The 16025-nt window shown below is 49.2% G+C and overlaps 1 protein-coding gene and 1 long non-coding RNA gene across 10 annotated transcripts in view; both read right to left on the bottom strand.

The window, feature by feature from the left end:
• CSNK1G1 (casein kinase 1 gamma 1) overlaps window positions 1-7528 on the bottom strand; it is a 108208-nt gene extending 100680 nt beyond the window's left edge. For 3 of the 7 annotated variants that reach the window (XM_056344861.1, XM_056344858.1, XM_056344859.1), the window contains exon 1: window positions 7406-7528. The gene's annotated coding sequence lies outside the window, so the exon portion shown is untranslated. The remainder of the gene's footprint in view (window positions 1-7405) is intronic. The other 4 variants (XM_056344863.1, XM_056344862.1, XM_056344860.1 and 1 more) reach the window with 2 other exon arrangements.
• Window positions 7529-9021: 1493 nt separating this feature from the next.
• On the bottom strand, window positions 9022-14477 carry LOC130152048 (uncharacterized). 3 transcript variants are annotated; one of them, XR_008822865.1, is made up of 3 exons: window positions 14351-14477; window positions 11943-12070; window positions 9022-9438 (listed from the first exon to the last, which is right to left on the bottom strand). It is a non-coding gene; the product is annotated as an uncharacterized LOC130152048 (long non-coding RNA). The 3 variants fall into 3 exon arrangements; XR_008822864.1 differs by having other exon boundaries at window positions 9022-9488; XR_008822866.1 differs by having other exon boundaries at window positions 9022-9488; window positions 13707-14477.
• Between the last annotated feature and the right edge of the window lie 1548 nt (window positions 14478-16025).

Below are 16025 nucleotides of genomic sequence, written 5' to 3' on the forward strand. Positions count from 1 at the left end.
CCAGGGTTTCCTTAGCATCATCACAAACTGCATAAACTCACCAAGTTTATCAGTAGACATTAAAACACATATATAGGACAGCAGCTACTCAGGATATTTAATAAATGATGTGGCCTCTTCTAATGTACCACATGCAATATGGCCAACTCATCTTGGAAGACTACAGAAATGCAACAGCTTCAGAAAAAAAGACAGTGGATTCAGGACTGCAAAGAAACCTTTGCTTCTTTGTAAACAGCCAAAATTTTCCCAGCCTAAAGGAATGTCATAATATAACCTTAAGAAAAAAAAAAAAAAAGGAGCAGGATAGCTGAGGCAGACAGGAAAACAGTTTTCCCATCTCAGCACTGAATATCCCCAGTTCCCACATTAAATGCTAGGAGTAGCAAATCCAAGCCATTCAATTGTCTTCCACAAAGAAGAAACTGTCAGGCTAATCTTCAGGGTAGAATTGCTGTCAACTCTTCAGGCTATTAAGTTATTATCCAGAAGAGATTTGCTCACAGACGAGCAAACCAAAACAGAAGATTCAGACAGGTAAGAGACACCTATCCATTTTGAAAAATGAGCTGCTCTAAATAGATCTTACAGGAAGGAATAAAATATAAAGAGCCAGAAGAAAATGGTGGTAATCTCACGCTGATTGCATTTCATTGCTCGTTTTTGCCAACTTCTAGAAATAAGCAGTCTTTTAAAAGGTAGGTAGCGTCTGATGAACCAGAGATCACACAGGTCATTTGGGGTTAAAAGACCTCCTCCCTCTGTAAAAAAGGAAAGGTCTAAGGGAATTTAATATGGAATACAGTGATCAAGCAGGCACAACAAGTCTGAAATTTTACCCCTCTGTAGAATCATAGAACAGTTTGGGTCGGAAGAGACCTTCAAAGATCACCTACTCCAAGCCCCCTGCCATGGGCAGGAATAGCTGCCACTAGACCAGGTTGCACAAAGCCCCATCCAACCTGGCCTTGAACACTTCCAGGGATGGGGCAGCCACAGCTTCTCTGGACAACTTGTGCCAGTGACTCACCCCTCTCATCATAAAACCTCTCTTCCTCATATCCAATCTAAACCTATCCTCTCTTTCAGGCTAGAACTGTTGCCCCTTGTCCAGTCACTGCAGGCTCTGGTAAAAAGTCTGTCCCCATCCGTCTTATAAGCCCCCTTTCTGTACTGAAAGGCCACAGTAAGGCCTCCCCGGAGCCTTCCCTTCTCCAGCCTGGACAACCCCAGCTCTCTCACCCTCTCTCCACAGGAGAGGTGTTCCAGCCCTCAGATCATTTTCACAGACCCACTCTAACAGAGGACCCATTCTTGTACTTGGGGACCCCCGAGCTGGACACAGTGCTCCAGGTGGGGTCTCAGGAGAGTGGAGCAGAGGGGGAGAATCACCTCCTTTGAGGCAATTCCTTTACATCCTGCAAACCTTGTTTTCCACACTAGCATTTCTGCCCCTGTAGACTGAAGCCTTCAGTTGTCTTCGCTCGCTGCAGTCAAGGTGACCACTGACGTAGTTTCATCAAAACCAGGAACTTTGCAGGACTCCAAAGGGTGTATCTTCAGTGACCACCTGTTTGTGCAGGAACATGCTACTAAATAATGTCAGGAAGAAGTCGCTGCCCACGGCCCACAAGGGTACAGCTAGCATTTGATGAAGGGAAGTTTGTGGAGGCAAAATACAGGCTAAGAATAGGAAGGCAAAAACCAAGAGTTGTGCGACAGCATCTCAAAGACTTGCTCCCACACTCAGGCTTGGATTCATCAGGAACTGAGAAGGTTTTTGGACAACTGGAAGCCTGTGCAAGAATGAGGACTGAATTAATAAAAAAAAAGCACCAGAACACTGGCACTTGCCATCAAGGTCAAAGGCTTCTCTGACACTTCAGAAGAGGAGCAGAGAAAGCCAGCAGATACAGAGAGGCATGTATTTATGGACAATGCAGCTTTTGGGGCAAAAAAGCTGATAAGAACTTCATTCCTCAAAACCCCCTACAGAAGGGACAAGAAATAGCCACGTAAAAATCAGAAGCCAGAAAAAAAATCAATACAGTACAAATAAGATGGGAAAACAAAAACACATTTGTGCTTTGCTTTTTCACAAATGCTGGAAGTCTAGAAGTAAGATGAAAAACTCAAATGTCTGTTTTTCAAGAGATAACATGGATGTAGGGGGCTCATTCAAATCCACAGTGGAGTGCAGACAAGTCAATGGGACATTCAAAGGATACACGGACTAAGCAAACCTTTAGAGGATCTAAGCCTTCTTCAGCATACACTGCCATTTGAGTAATCTAAGTTTACTATGTCAGCAAGAAATACCCTATAAACCAGAATTCCAAGCTTAAACCAGAAAAATACAGTCTCAGCCACACAAGCAGCAATAGCAGCTGTCACGCTACCACTAGAGGGTTGTACAAGCACGAAACATTGCATGAAACTAAGACTCCAAATGCCTCCACATAAACTGCGTGTCAGGTCAACACATAACACCAAGACTAAATTCTTAAATAGCATAAAGCAACGCCTGCCCAGCAGTGGATGAGAGAAGTAGCAATTCCTGCCTTCACCCTGAATGGTGGCTGGAGTATTGGTGTGAGCCCCTACTGTGCAATCTGACAGTGATGTAGGAGTAATAGAAGCCAATCCACCCAGTACAGCAAAGCTAAATGTCCAAGAAAGAAGCTACATAAAAATCTGTAAGGTTAAAAAAGAAAAAAGTATGGAGTCGCACAATTTATTACTGGGTTAAATAATCATCAGACAATGTCTCCCAGAAGTTAAAACTGTGTTTTACACCCAGCATGCTGAGCTTAGCCTTTTCCACTCTCCCTGCTTGACCCCAGTAAGGCAAGCCAAGCAGTTAAGGCTTTGGGTGGCAAAGGACCTCTCAGAAGACAAGGTGACAGAAACCACCTCACTTTACATGCAAAGTCCAGCAGGAGGAGGACTGGGAGGTCCCCCACATAGTTTCTTGGTTAAAGCTGCATGAGGGTACCTGAAAGCCACTTGCACCAGCTTTCACAGAACAATTCAGAGGCATCTGAGCAACCACAAAACAGGGAGTCAAGCCAGACAAATCAGAGTTATCCTAAAGAATGAACTAAATGGATGTAGGGCTAATTATATTTTGTAAAATGAAGTCATGTCTCAGGAGTCAGCTGGAGGTTGTTGTCCTCCCCCCCCCTCCCCCTTCTTCCTTTTGCAGGAAACAAAGCATGTGAACAAGGAAAAGGCAACTGACATACTTCATTGAAAAAAACATACTTACTACATGACAAGATCCTTCAAAGCTCTTTGGAGAACAAAACTCTATAGGATAAAAGGAAAAATCCTTCACATGTCAATAACTGGTTAAAAAAAAAGATAAGGAGGGGGGATGAAAGGCATCACTGGTCAGTCTTGTAGCAGAGGGGACTCTCCAAAAGGTTCTGTTTCCCTGAACTATACTGAGCTGTACAAGAGAAGGTAGTACCAAGATGACAACATTTGCTACTCTGAATAATTCAACATGATCAGTAAATAAGAGCAATAACTCTAAGGAACTGCAGTAAAACCTTGTGATACGAGTGGGTGATACAATTCACAGCACATCAGGAACAACCACCCTAACTTCCACTTAAAATATGACAGACTGAACACTCAAGGCAACACTGGGGAACAGGACACCAGGGCTATGGCAGAGTATTCCACAACAACTGTAGCTCCATCATCTTTTTGATCACTAACGAACAACAAGAAGGTCTGTAATTACAGACACAATAGTATAGAATAAAATACAAATCCACAGCATACAGTGTTTTCTGAAGAGGCACCCGCACCACAAATACCACCTGCTGATCCGATCAGCACCTCTGCCAACTTCCCCTATTTGCTTGCGCGGCACCTCCTGCCATACTGATTTTAAGGAGGTTGAAGAAGAGGTGGCAATGACATGAAGAGCATGGAGAAGAGACCTGAAAAGGAAAGATGAGGACAATTCAGCCCAGCCAAGAGACCACCAGGAATGGAAGAAGTAGTTTCCTGAAATTGTGAATGTCATGGAGAAAGTGAAGAAGTAATTTGTTCTGAATTTGTTTCTTGCTGATTTTTTTTGGACAGCCCCAGCTCTTGTTTTCTGTCTCTTCCTCACATGTAGACCACATAGAGGGTAGCCTATATACATAGCGTCTGGCTTTGTGTCTCTCTGCAAGGTAGTGAATATCAAGATGATTCAAAGTGAGAGGACAAATCCACAAAAGAGAAGTATGAAGGTTACTAAATTCAAACACCTGGCTCAGGGAGGTCATAAAATGCTGGAGAGAGAAAAATAAAGCAATACTTCCCCAGACCAGATCTGCTGTATCTGCATACTCCCCTCCCCAGGCATCTGCTACTGGTTACCAGTGAGCAGGATACCAGGCCAGATGGATTCCTGGTCTCATCTGGCAGCACTTTTTAAGGCATTATGAAGGATTTCATCTGTTAACCTGAAAATATGCAGCAGCTGATTGCTTCAGAAGAGCTGGAAATTAGTTTAAAAACCACGAAAAAGGGGGCAATCTCAGTGTAAGGAAGGCAGTAAGTGGCTGTGGACTAGGCTGCACTTACGATCTCACTCAGCTCCTAACCCCTCTTGCAATGGAGCTCTGTGGACCTGTCTGCTTGATCACTCTCACCAGGATAGTTTCCATCAGCAACTTTGGCACAGGAAGTCAAATAGTTGTCAATACAGAGACCTGGAACAGCATAAAAACCTCCTACAGAAGAGTAAGATAAATGGACTGGAATGAGGCAAGGTCATACACTTCAGACTTCGCAAGAAATAGTACTATGAACTGGAAAGCTCTTTAATCCAAGGGAAAAACGAGACACACACAAGTTATTAGCTTGCTGCTGTGACCTGTGAGGCACCAACCTGATTCAGATGTGAAAGATAATGGCACAAAGAAATTACCTGTGGCACCACACAGCATCCCAGAGAGACCTCCCCTGTCATTCTGTGCCCTGCTCCGGTCAAGGGCATTCAGGGATTATTATCTTTAAGCAAACCCATGTACATAAAAGACCAACAGAGAACGTAAAAAGGCAACTGCAAGGTTGGTGTGCATGGTTTGGAAATAAGAAGCCAAGAGGTGAGTGCTTTCTGAAAGCACCAAAGGAGGGAAGAGCCGTTTTTATAAGAGGCAACACTGGCACAAACATAGATAGGTATGTCCTGGCCACAGATAAATTTGTTGTGCGAATCTGTTGCAAGTTTCCAACCAACATGGCCAGAGGATAACAGAAGATCTTTTCACATGAAAATCAAAGCAAGAAGCCCAAATCAGCTTAAGGCAGCAAAGACTTTAGGCCAGCAGTTGAAAATATGGTGCTATGGACTTGCAGAGTAAAGCAGAGAGCTGTGCCTCATGTTCCTCACAGCCCAACAGCTCTTAAAAAATAAAAAAGGCATCAGCTAGACACTTTGCTGAGTCCAGAAAAAGCAATTTCAGGGCAGGCAACATTTGAAGAAACACTTGTACCTAAACAAAGTTTAGGTACTTATGCAAAGCATAAGTGTAAAGCTCTGATTTTTTCAAGGGGATAGTCTAAAATTTCACTGGAGTCAGCAATACTTTTGCCAAAAGGTTGCACTATCAGCTGTACCACAGTACCACTACACCGGCAGCTAGAATCTCAATTTGGAGAGCAGAGATTCCCTTGGCCAGTTCTCACCACGATCTTTCACACTTTCTAAGTGCATCAGGTTGTTTTATTTTTTTACTAAGAATTATTTTTTTTTCTACACACCATGATATTTAAATTCCTTTCTTATCTGGTCACAACTTGCCAGGGGTCACCCTCCCTGTACAAGAACTCTTGTTGATATTTATCACTGGCAGCATCTCCAGCTCATCCCAGACTCAAAGAGCTCTAGTGTCAGCCCAGCTTCACAGAGAGAAGACCACTCTGTGCGTCTCTCTACAACAGCAATGTAATAAAACCCAAATTCTCCTATCAGTAACATTTCACCACCTAGGCAACACTTCCAAAACTTCAGCAACTGGCAAGCAGTGAGGAATCCTCCACAGCTTTTGCAGCCTGAAGAAAGCAACCTCCCTAAACTCGTAACTCAAAGGCACTCTTTGTATTTTTTGGAATGCATCTGTGGGAAAGTGCTGCTAATATTTGGTAAGAGCTTCTCAATGGGAACAAAGCTTATACTTCTCAGTTCACCCATCGTCCTCTCCCAGCAGGTTGACAGAGTCCAAGTTACCATCACAGCATTAAATTGGGGATGTAGAGAAGATGGTTTATTTAGGCAAATCACAGCCAGTAGCTGAGGAGCTGAGAGAAGGAAAAGGCAAGTCCTGAAGAACTTGGGGAGTGGCAGCATAAGCTGGTTACACATATGCATTAGGTCACTGATTAAAAAAAAAAAAATCAAATCTGAGATCACACCCATGACAGCGTGACTTCAACCAGGCCACCAGGAGCTGACAACGAGGAAAGTGGAAAATCTCACACGGGAAGGGTGATGGCGGACATGAAGCCAGGAGAGAGGAGGCAGCAGGTATCAGTGACTGGCTGGGAGCTGGGCAACACTTTCTATGCACTGAAACGTCAAGTCAAGGTTGAGAAAGGCCATAGAGGACGGTTGCCAGCAGTGAAACCCATTGGGAAGGGAAGACAACAATCTCATGACAATTTGGACAAGACAACGAACCCCAGCCCCTGAAGTTTCATACTGTGTCAAACAGCACGTATGTATGTTTCCCAGATACGGGGGGAACAGGTAACTTCTCCACACAAAGAAGTTGTAAATACAGGCACGGTCACACGGAGTGCTTTGTTCCCCTTAGATCCGGGAACACCATCAGCTTTAGAAAAAGAGGTCCCAAGCCGCCTGCGGTCCCCACCAGGGGCCTTGCCCTGCCCCGGCCCCAGCCCCGGCCGGCGATTGCCCACAGCCACCCCGAGGTGCGCCCCCCGCCCCGCACCCGCCTCCCCCCCAGGCGGGCAGCTAACGGCCCCACGCACAGGAAAAAGCGACTCCGCGCCTCCCCCGGGCGGCCGAGCCCCTCACCCAGCCGGTCTCCCCGCCCGCTCCCCGGGGCGAGGCGGGACCCCCCCGGCGTCCAGCTGGGCCAGCAGCCGCGCTCACCCAGGGGCCTCTCAGGCCGTTCCAGGGGAGCCCCCGCGGCCCCCAGCGCCAGCCCCGTCTGGCCCCCGACCCCCGCCGCAGCCTTTCACGCCGGGAGAAGCGCGGCAGGTTCCCCCCGCCCCGGGGAGGGCTGAAGCGGCGAGCCCGGCGGAGCCTCCCCCGCCACGGCGGGAGGCGCGGCCCCGGGAAGGCTGCCGGGCCGCGCCGCGGAGGGAAGCGCCCGCCCCCGCCACCGCCCAGACCCCGCAGCGACGGCAGCCCCGCCGCCCCCCGCGCCCGTACCTGGCTGCGGCGGCGCTGGGCTCCCTGGCAGGTGGGCGGGCGAGCTGAGCTGGGCCGGGCCGGGCTGGGCCGAGCTGAGCTGAGCTGGGCTGAGCTGGGCTGGGCTGGGCCAGGCACCGCCACTGCTCTCCCCGCGCCCCGCCGCGGCTCCTCCCTCCGCCGCGCTCGACGGGGATGGGCCCCGACCCGGAAGCGCTCAGCCCGCCGCCCCGCCCCACGGCGAGCACCGCCCTATGGCAGCAGCGCGGCCGCGCCGCCCGCGCCCGTTTCCGGGGCACCGGGCTCGCCCTAGCAACCGCGTTCCGTCGCTAGGCGGAAGTGGTGCCCGGCGCGGCAGCGGGCAGGCCGCGGGGAGGGGAGCTGAGCGGGGCCGAGGGGGTTAGGCTGTGCCCGGGGCGCAGCGCCCCGCCTCACCGCAGCTGCTGTCTGTCCCTCCCGCTGCTCCCGGCCCGCAAACAGCCGCCGCGCCTGTGGGAGGGGAACAACGGGGCTGCAAAGCGCTGGGGTGGCACAGGCCGCTCCCGCCGCAGCCCCCGGCCCGCGGAAAGCCCGTGAGGCCCCAGCTCCCAGCCGCCGCCGAGGGGACGGGGCAGGGCGGGAGCAGACACCGCGGGGGCCGTCACCCGAACCTCCCAGGCCGCGCCTGGCCAAGGGCTCGCGTTTCCTAGGTGAATGCTGTAAACCGAAATATTCCTTGAAAACCGGTTAAAAAACACGGCGAGGAAACGCTTGGTTCCGGCACACGGCACGCCGGCCCCCCACCCGCGGGCAGCCTCGGTAACCGGCCACACGCTGCACAGCCCACCAGCCCATGGCCCGTGCCAAGGATGAGCCGCGGGTTAACTTTGAAAAATCACCTGGAGAATTTGTTTAGGTCCAAAATTTAGGCATTTAAATTACATGTTTTCCCCACTACCTCATATTCCTGAGGCGGGATTGTAAATTTTCCCCTGGTGCCATAATTAAGCTGAAAGTAAAGCCTGGTTTTAGTAAAATTGCTAATATTTCACTTTAGCTTTTTTGCTTACTCTTTCTTTCATTATACACATGCAGCCTGCCGACTCAGTTACAATATTATACCTTTTAAGTTGATATTATTATCAAAAATAGAATGTCTTAATCCACCCACCCAAACAGCCCATCCCCGCATCAGCACGACTTGACACTATTCCAAGCCTCTGCTCTGGGATGAGCTTATTTTGCATTTTTTGATTCTTTGTGATATTACTAAGGGAAAAAAATACTATTAGCATCAGTCCATCTTTGATAAAAAGAAGAGGCACTGGGGATGAAGCACTTCTGCAATGTTCGGTTTCAAGGCCCCCATTTTTTAAGTGCCATGCGCAGAAAATGGTACAGATTCGCCGAAGCAGCTTATGTTATTCCGGAGCTGCACGCGCATCCCCGGAGGTCTCAGGGGCAGTCGCATCCCTGTTTGCATTTTGAAATACACTTCGCCATTCAGATAGAAATTCTATGGTCACCTGAATTTTCCCCCATTTCTGCTCTGAACCATCTGGGAGCTCCCAAAGAGCATCTTAATTCTGAAAACGTGTTTATCATCCAACAATTGTAGCCTTAGTAATTCTTTCATTAAGTCATATTAAACATGCAGATTCTCATTAGCCCCACAATAATCCTATGGGAGTTTATCAAAGACCAGCCTGCGTGTTGAAAGACATATGGGGTGAAGGGAGCTCACAGCTGACTCAAAGACGTTTTGGGTGAGTTAGGACCACCCCACCAGGGGTTTTACTGGCCAACACTCGGCTCCTCATCCTTGACCAAGACAGGTGAGAAACCGGCCTGATTCCCAAGCGCCTTATTATGAACAGAGATGAAATGTCCTGCTTTTATTCTTGAAACTGCTGCAGTGTCTCCAGTTGGGATGAACCAGCTTGTTGCTCTGGCTGGAGCTGGTGGGCAGGACAATACCCCTTTGTGCAGGGCATTGGGAAGGACAATGACGCTCCTGTTCAGGATCAGGCACAGGGAGGCACCACCCCGACACCGCAGCGTGGGCAGTGGGGATCCTGCAAGGCACAAGTGCAAAGAGACCTTGTATCCTTTTGGGTAATGCTGGCTGTGGGCGTGCAAAGAGAAATAAAACAAAGTCAAAGAATAAATAAAAAGATTAAAAGAACATTTTTTGGCAGGAGAGAGAGAGAGCAGAGGAGCAACCATGAAGCATGAGAAGGTACCCGGGTCTTGTCCTTCTCACTCCCAATGGACATAGCTGCCTCTGTAATCATTCAATCCGGAGCAGGAATATATGTGAACAGGCTTGGCATTTACTGAAATTAACAGCACTCCTGTGAGAGAGGGCATCCTGTGCAACTCCCTTAGCAAAGCAAGCAGCATCTGAACACAAAACTGTGGCGTCTGCAGCAGGGAGGCTTTATCTGAAGGAGCAGGAAGTAAAAAGCCAGCAATATAAAGTGGACATCGTACATGCCACAGTGCAGCATAGTGTGGTAACAGCTGCTTTTTTTATTTTTTTTTTTTGGGGGGAGAAGCATTGAAATTCAGAAAAAAAAAGATGAAACCCCCTCATCTGGGAGATGGGGTCCTGAGGCTTCACTTTGGATTTCCCACAGCAGGGTGAGAGGGCTGCAGCCTGACAGCTGATGGCCCTTTCCCCCTCCCCTCGGTCTTCATCCCTGCGGCAGGGACATCTGCTCACCCTGCCAAACAGCTGCCCCCCTGCACGGCCCTGGCTGCAGGACAGCCGGAGGAGATCCTTCCAGCCCAGCCTAGCTACAGCCAACAGAAATGCTCAGTCTGGCCTGTTTTGGACATGAGGGGAGAAGCTTGAAAATGCTCTGAAGCAGCAGCAATTTCTGATTATCTCATGTTACTTCAACAGAGAAAAGCCTCAGGCTACAGGGATGGAAACGATGGGGTCTGTCCCATTGCTCTCTCTTGCCCAGACAAAGCAATTTTGCCCCCAAGATTTAAAATGCAACATATTAGAACCTTAGGATTTCTTATTTTCTCAACACTACTGTCTCCTCTCCTAAATACCCTGTTTGTGCTCATTTTGCAGTTACTTTTGGAGCATTAAAGGGCACCTACTGAAACACATGTCCAGCCATGCCAGCAGTGAACCCCCTGTGCTCCCACCCAGTCTCCATGTCCCCCTTGCTGGCTCTCTCTGCAAGCCACCCCTTGCCCCTTTCCCCCTTCCCACCCCCAACATCACCAACCACCTGGCAGCAGCTCAGTCCAAGCCCCAGCATGGAGGGAGAAGGGGCGTTTGGGCCAGTCCGTGGAGAACCAGCCCTTTTTCCAGGGAAGAAACCATGCTCCTGCTGGCCTGGGTTGGCTTGGTGGAGCAAGAGCCATCAAGGAGCCGGGACCAGCACTGAACCACTCATGACGTAGCTCCATCCAGCACCCCCAGGAAAGGTCCGGGTGCCCCCAGCTGGGTTCAGGGGGTGCTCCTGGATCTTTCAGGTGTGAGTGTGGGGCCAGCTGAGGCCATGCAGGGCAGTTTTATGCTCATTAGTGCTCTCAAGGCTGTGATGTTCTCATCTCAAGGGTCAGAAAAATAATTTGGACTATCTGCAGAAAACCACGTGTTGGAGATGGGGGAAAAAAATCTGGTCTGGGGGTGCAGGTTCTCCTCACTGCCCATCACTGCCCCTCCAGCGCCGGCTTTGACCACGGTGATTTAGCTGATGAAACGGTGGGTGATTTTGTTGATGCCATTTTCCTGGGGAGACCATTATCTGGCAAGATAACACTAACTCTTAGGAAATTATGAGCAATTTCAGTCTCTCATCCATATGCTTATATATTCCCTGCATGTTACTTAAATAAATTAACTTGAAGAAGGCTGTATGAGCAGTTGCCCTGGTCCCTGGCACAGTCCAGCATTTGGTAGCTGGAGATGCTGCTGACATCTATTGTCAACTCTCGGTATTTACGTCTTTTAAAAAAGTAGATTGTTGTAGAAAAAGTTAAGCCAAAACTTCGAGCTAGCAGCTTAAACATTAATAAAAGCTAGAACAGACAGACCTAGCAGCTTAAAGATTAACAGTTGAAGTAGACAAATCCTGTAGATCCTGGTATATGACCTGTAACAATCTTATTCCAACATGCTGAATACCGAACTACAGAATCAGCCCAAACTGACCTAAAAGGATGTCATATTGTGTAAGATGACCACTTAGCAACTTCTTAGTAATGAAGCAGCAAACAAAACAAACCAATAAAAAGCAAGAAGACCCCAGACATTAATATTACTACTAGTCCTAACTATTGCATGAGGGGTGGGGAACTTAAATTGGAAGTGTGTAATTGCCCAGGGGTTTCTTTGTTCAGGGTACCTTTTCCAGGGCACAAGATGGAGCGCTATTAATAAAAAAGGTACTTCCATAAAGGAATCAATCTTTCAGCTTATTGATTCAGAAGAAACCTAGAGTCAAACTCTGTTATAGTGGCTGGTATGCGAAGTTTCTGTAACATTTAAAAGCATATTAGTAAGTTGAGATTAATACATCGGTCAATGCTGAGTCACAGCAGTGGGTCTTACTTTTGCTGCAGGTCTCAAATTGCTCCCATTCTCTATTTTATAAATTAAATTGAATATTCTAATTATGGATGGCCTTCACAAGCACCAGGCTTTAGCTGGTTTTGTATTCCTCTTCTTTCCCTCTGGCCCTGTAAAGAATCAAGAAGTTGCACTGTTTATATGGATTTAACCAAAAGAGGAGTTATTTAATAATTCTTCAAACTTACAAGAAATGAGCTCAAAAGTGAAAACTACTTTGTAGTAATAATGACTAACTGGATTTCCACCTGACTGTTCCCCTTAAGAGGTTTTCCAGACTATACCTCTTGCCCTAAGACTCTAGAAATCCCATTGCACAGGGGTAACCTCTGCTAGGTGCTGTAACATTACACAAAGTATAGTGATGCAGCCACTTCATCCTTGTCTGAAATTTATTTTCAACACCATACATGACCTTTCTTTACCATGTTAAACTTTGCTATTAATTATATTGCTAGACAAAAGCATTTGTAGCGATAGATAGAAATTGTTTAGCAATATATTTGGGGTCGCACAGCACAGGTATAGTTCCCCAAGTGCTATTTTAAGGAAAATTTTACTAGATCAACAATAGCTGGAGAAAAAAACTAAAAACACAACAGGGAAGCTTTTAGATGTGGAAATCTTCTGCAATTCTTTGGGCTCTTATCTATAAATTCTATTTTGGGTCATCCGGAGCTCTTTTGCTTCAGCAGTATCTCCCTCTTAAGATAATTCTACTCATTTTCAGAATAGCTGCGTGCTATTCCAGTTTCCCATACAAAGCTGAACTCAAAAGTTAGCATCAGAGGCACAGCTAGAGCTAAATCAGCTCCAGTGCAGCATCCCCACTCACACACTGAAGTTAACTCTCCTGTATTCCCACAGGGATGGGAATGTAAGCAAGCAAACACCTTTTCCTGCATTTTGCCCAGAGACTGCTGTTCCTGGAAAAAAACTTTGGGCTTTAGCTTCAAGATTGCATTTCCTGATGTAAACAGTAGGACTGTATCTGCAGAGTGAGCATATTTATTTATTTATTTGAAGCAAAAACCATTTAAGCTGCTCCTTAATACTGAGTTTTGCTCTTTTGTGAGATTTTACAGCAGGGCAGATGTGCGATTCCCCACTTGGGAATGCCTACCCCTGGTCTCATTAAGTGTGAGCATCGGAACTATGCCAGCCCGTATCCTCACACAAACAAGCCCTCAGTGGCACCAGGAGTACATTCAGGCTAATGAAGGGGTAAGAGAGTATTTCTGTATGTTGAGAATCTGTCCTTTGCCAGAAAGGCTAAGTAATAAAGCTACTAAAACCATTAAGATCTTCCTGGCCTTTCTGCACCAAGACAGAAAACGCCGGCTGTCAGAGTGCCAGCTGACCCATCTCCTGCACGAGACAGATACCGACCGGCTCGCCACAGGGAGTGCAGGGAAGATCTTAACAGCCTGGTCACTGTGTTATCTTACTAGTACTGTGCTTCAGTTCAATGAAAAATAATCAGAAAGCAGGTTATTTTTGTTATTTTTGTTATTTTTTGTGATGTCAGGGCAAAGAAGCCTGTAGTTTGTACAGCACATTATCACAAACTTATTCCCCTTAATTTACATAATTAAAAAAAAAATCTGTTCCAAAGAAATCTTCACTTGCTACTTCTCATTCAAACGATTTGAACTGCTTTTTTGTAACAACCCTCCATTTTACTTGTAGACTTTTCAGGAAGAGGCTTTTAGTCAGAATTCACCACTTGCTCCACGATAAATATACCTGGCTGATCTACTAGAGCTGCCACTGATTTCTCCTCACATGCAAACATTCACCTTCTCATCAGCTCACCTGATCCTTTGTGGTGCTTTAAGGAAAAGACGAAGCAGAACCCAAGAGTAAGACCCATCACTTCTTTTCCACAAGACCCCACTCGCTTTTTCATATAATTTACCCCAGAATTTGTGTGGCAGCCTCAGGCGCTTTACCATAACAAGTTTTATATATTTTTAGCAGTTCATTGCTCCTCAGGCTTCCAGGGTTTTGATTAGAATCATCCACTTTGCTTTAATTAAACTTCAGCTCTAAATCATAGCAAGTGACAGCTGCCCTTCCACCTCACCGGTGTCTTTCCAAATCCTGTTTCCCCACCTTGGGACAAAGAGGTCATCATTAACAGTTTTTACTTCAATAAAGAAATGACACTGATGTCTTTTCAGAATGCTTCACTGTATGAAAAACCTGGGGCTCTGCTTTCCACAAACAGAACTAGCATGATCATGCAAGTCTGACAGGCACAAAGCAATCAAAAAGTAACGGCTGCATGATATACAGGAGCCACCGAGGGGCTCGCAGGCCTCGCACACCGGGATGCCCCTGCCTGCGGGGAGAGGCCACCGGCGCAGACCGCCGCGCCCCGCTCTCACCTCGGCAGGCGGCCGGCGATGGCCCCGCGTTGAGGCGGCTGCAGCCTAGCCCAGCAGGCAGACCAGAGCGGCGGCGACGACGACTACCCCCAGCCCCCGGCCCGGTCTGCGCCCTTGCGGTAGCGGCCGCCGGGGCCCGCCCCCGCCCGCCCCGCCCCGCCTCGCCCCGCCCCGCCCCGCCCCGCCTTGCCCTGCCCCTTGCGCCGCCGCCGCCCGGCCCGCGCGGGAGAGGCCGCCGCCCGTGGGGAAACGCTATTGCCCTGCGGCCGCCAGCGCGAGCGCCGAGGCGCGCGGGGCCTCTTCCCTCCGTACGGCGCGACGCGCGCTCCCCGCAGCCCGCCCGCCTGGGGCCGGGACCTGAACGCGGCCCCCTTCAGCGTGTGCCCCCTCAGCCCGCTCCCCGCAGCGCGGGTGCCCCTCACGGCGCTCCCCTCGGCGCCTCAGCCGCCGCTGAGCGCCGGCTGCCGCGGCCCCCCGGGTAGGTACGCCCGTCCGGGACGCACTGGGCCGCCGAAGGCCGCGCGGCCACGGCCATGGCCCCCGCCGCAGCCTGCCTCGCGGGCCGGGCAGCCCTCAGCCCCAGCGCTGCCGCGGGCAGGGGGCGGCACACGGACCCCCGAGCCACGCTGCGCGGCGGGGCTCCTGCTGCGCCATCCCCGCCGCAGGCCGTCACTGGCCTCGGCCTCGCCGACGCGGCCGCAGCCCCGCGACACCGCTCTCGGCTGCCACAGAGGGTGACGGCTGTGCTCAGCTGCGGGCAGTGCCACCAAAACCAGCCAGCCTTCCCGAGGGAGTTTGTTCCCTTCCCAGCTGCTCGCAAAAGAAAAGCCTTGGCTCTGCAGTCTGCTGCCTGCCTACAGCACTTTAAAAAATGTCAGCGAGTGACGATGGCCGGGAGCATAGAAAGCCCTGCACCATCACACCTTGGTCAAGATGCTTTTTTCCTGCACCAGTGTGAGTTCAGGCACATTCAGCGTGAGTTCACAGGGAACAGGGTGGGAGGACTGCTCTGGCCAAAAATGATGTTTCTTTGTGTAAGGGACAAGGCCTAAGTGACTACCATGAGCCCAGATAATGCCCCGAGAAGGTCTCAGAAGTAGGGAAAGGGGGTCACAGGCTGCGGCCTGCACTGACTGTGTCTCAGCCACTCCTGGAACTGGGCCGAAAGGAGCTTCCAGAAGTCTAGGAGCCGGGGCCAAAACACAGGGGCCTCTCTAGCTCGCTCTTTCTCTGCATCAAACACCCGTGCTGGCAGGTCCAGTGCTGGATCTAGGACTGGTGATCTCCCTCTCTCTAGCACCTTCTCTCTCTTTTCTTGTAAAGCTGTTAAGTAACACAAGGCCTACCTCAGCTTCCCATAAAACTGCATAGCTTAGGTGGATATAATTGTGAGAGGGTCAACGTTTACAGAATGTTTGTTCCATTAAAGCTGATGTTTATGTACAGACCTTGGCTGTTCTCTCACCTTAGTTCCATGCTGAGGGGATTTGCAAATCTCAGCCACTCTGCCCTTCTTGTAGGTGGGAGATGATACTTTGTGGTCTTTTCAAGCATGACCTGTCCCTGGATCAAACGCACCACAGGACTGGGCAAGTGTCATGGTGGCACGTCAATGGATGGGTAGTGCCAGAGGGTAATCCAGGTCCCTGGTGAGCAGTGTCCAGGTCCCTGGTGA

The sequence above is a fragment of the Falco biarmicus genome, chromosome 7 (assembly GCF_023638135.1).
Source record: "Falco biarmicus isolate bFalBia1 chromosome 7, bFalBia1.pri, whole genome shotgun sequence".
NCBI classification, from domain to species: Eukaryota; Metazoa; Chordata; class Aves; order Falconiformes; family Falconidae; genus Falco; species Falco biarmicus.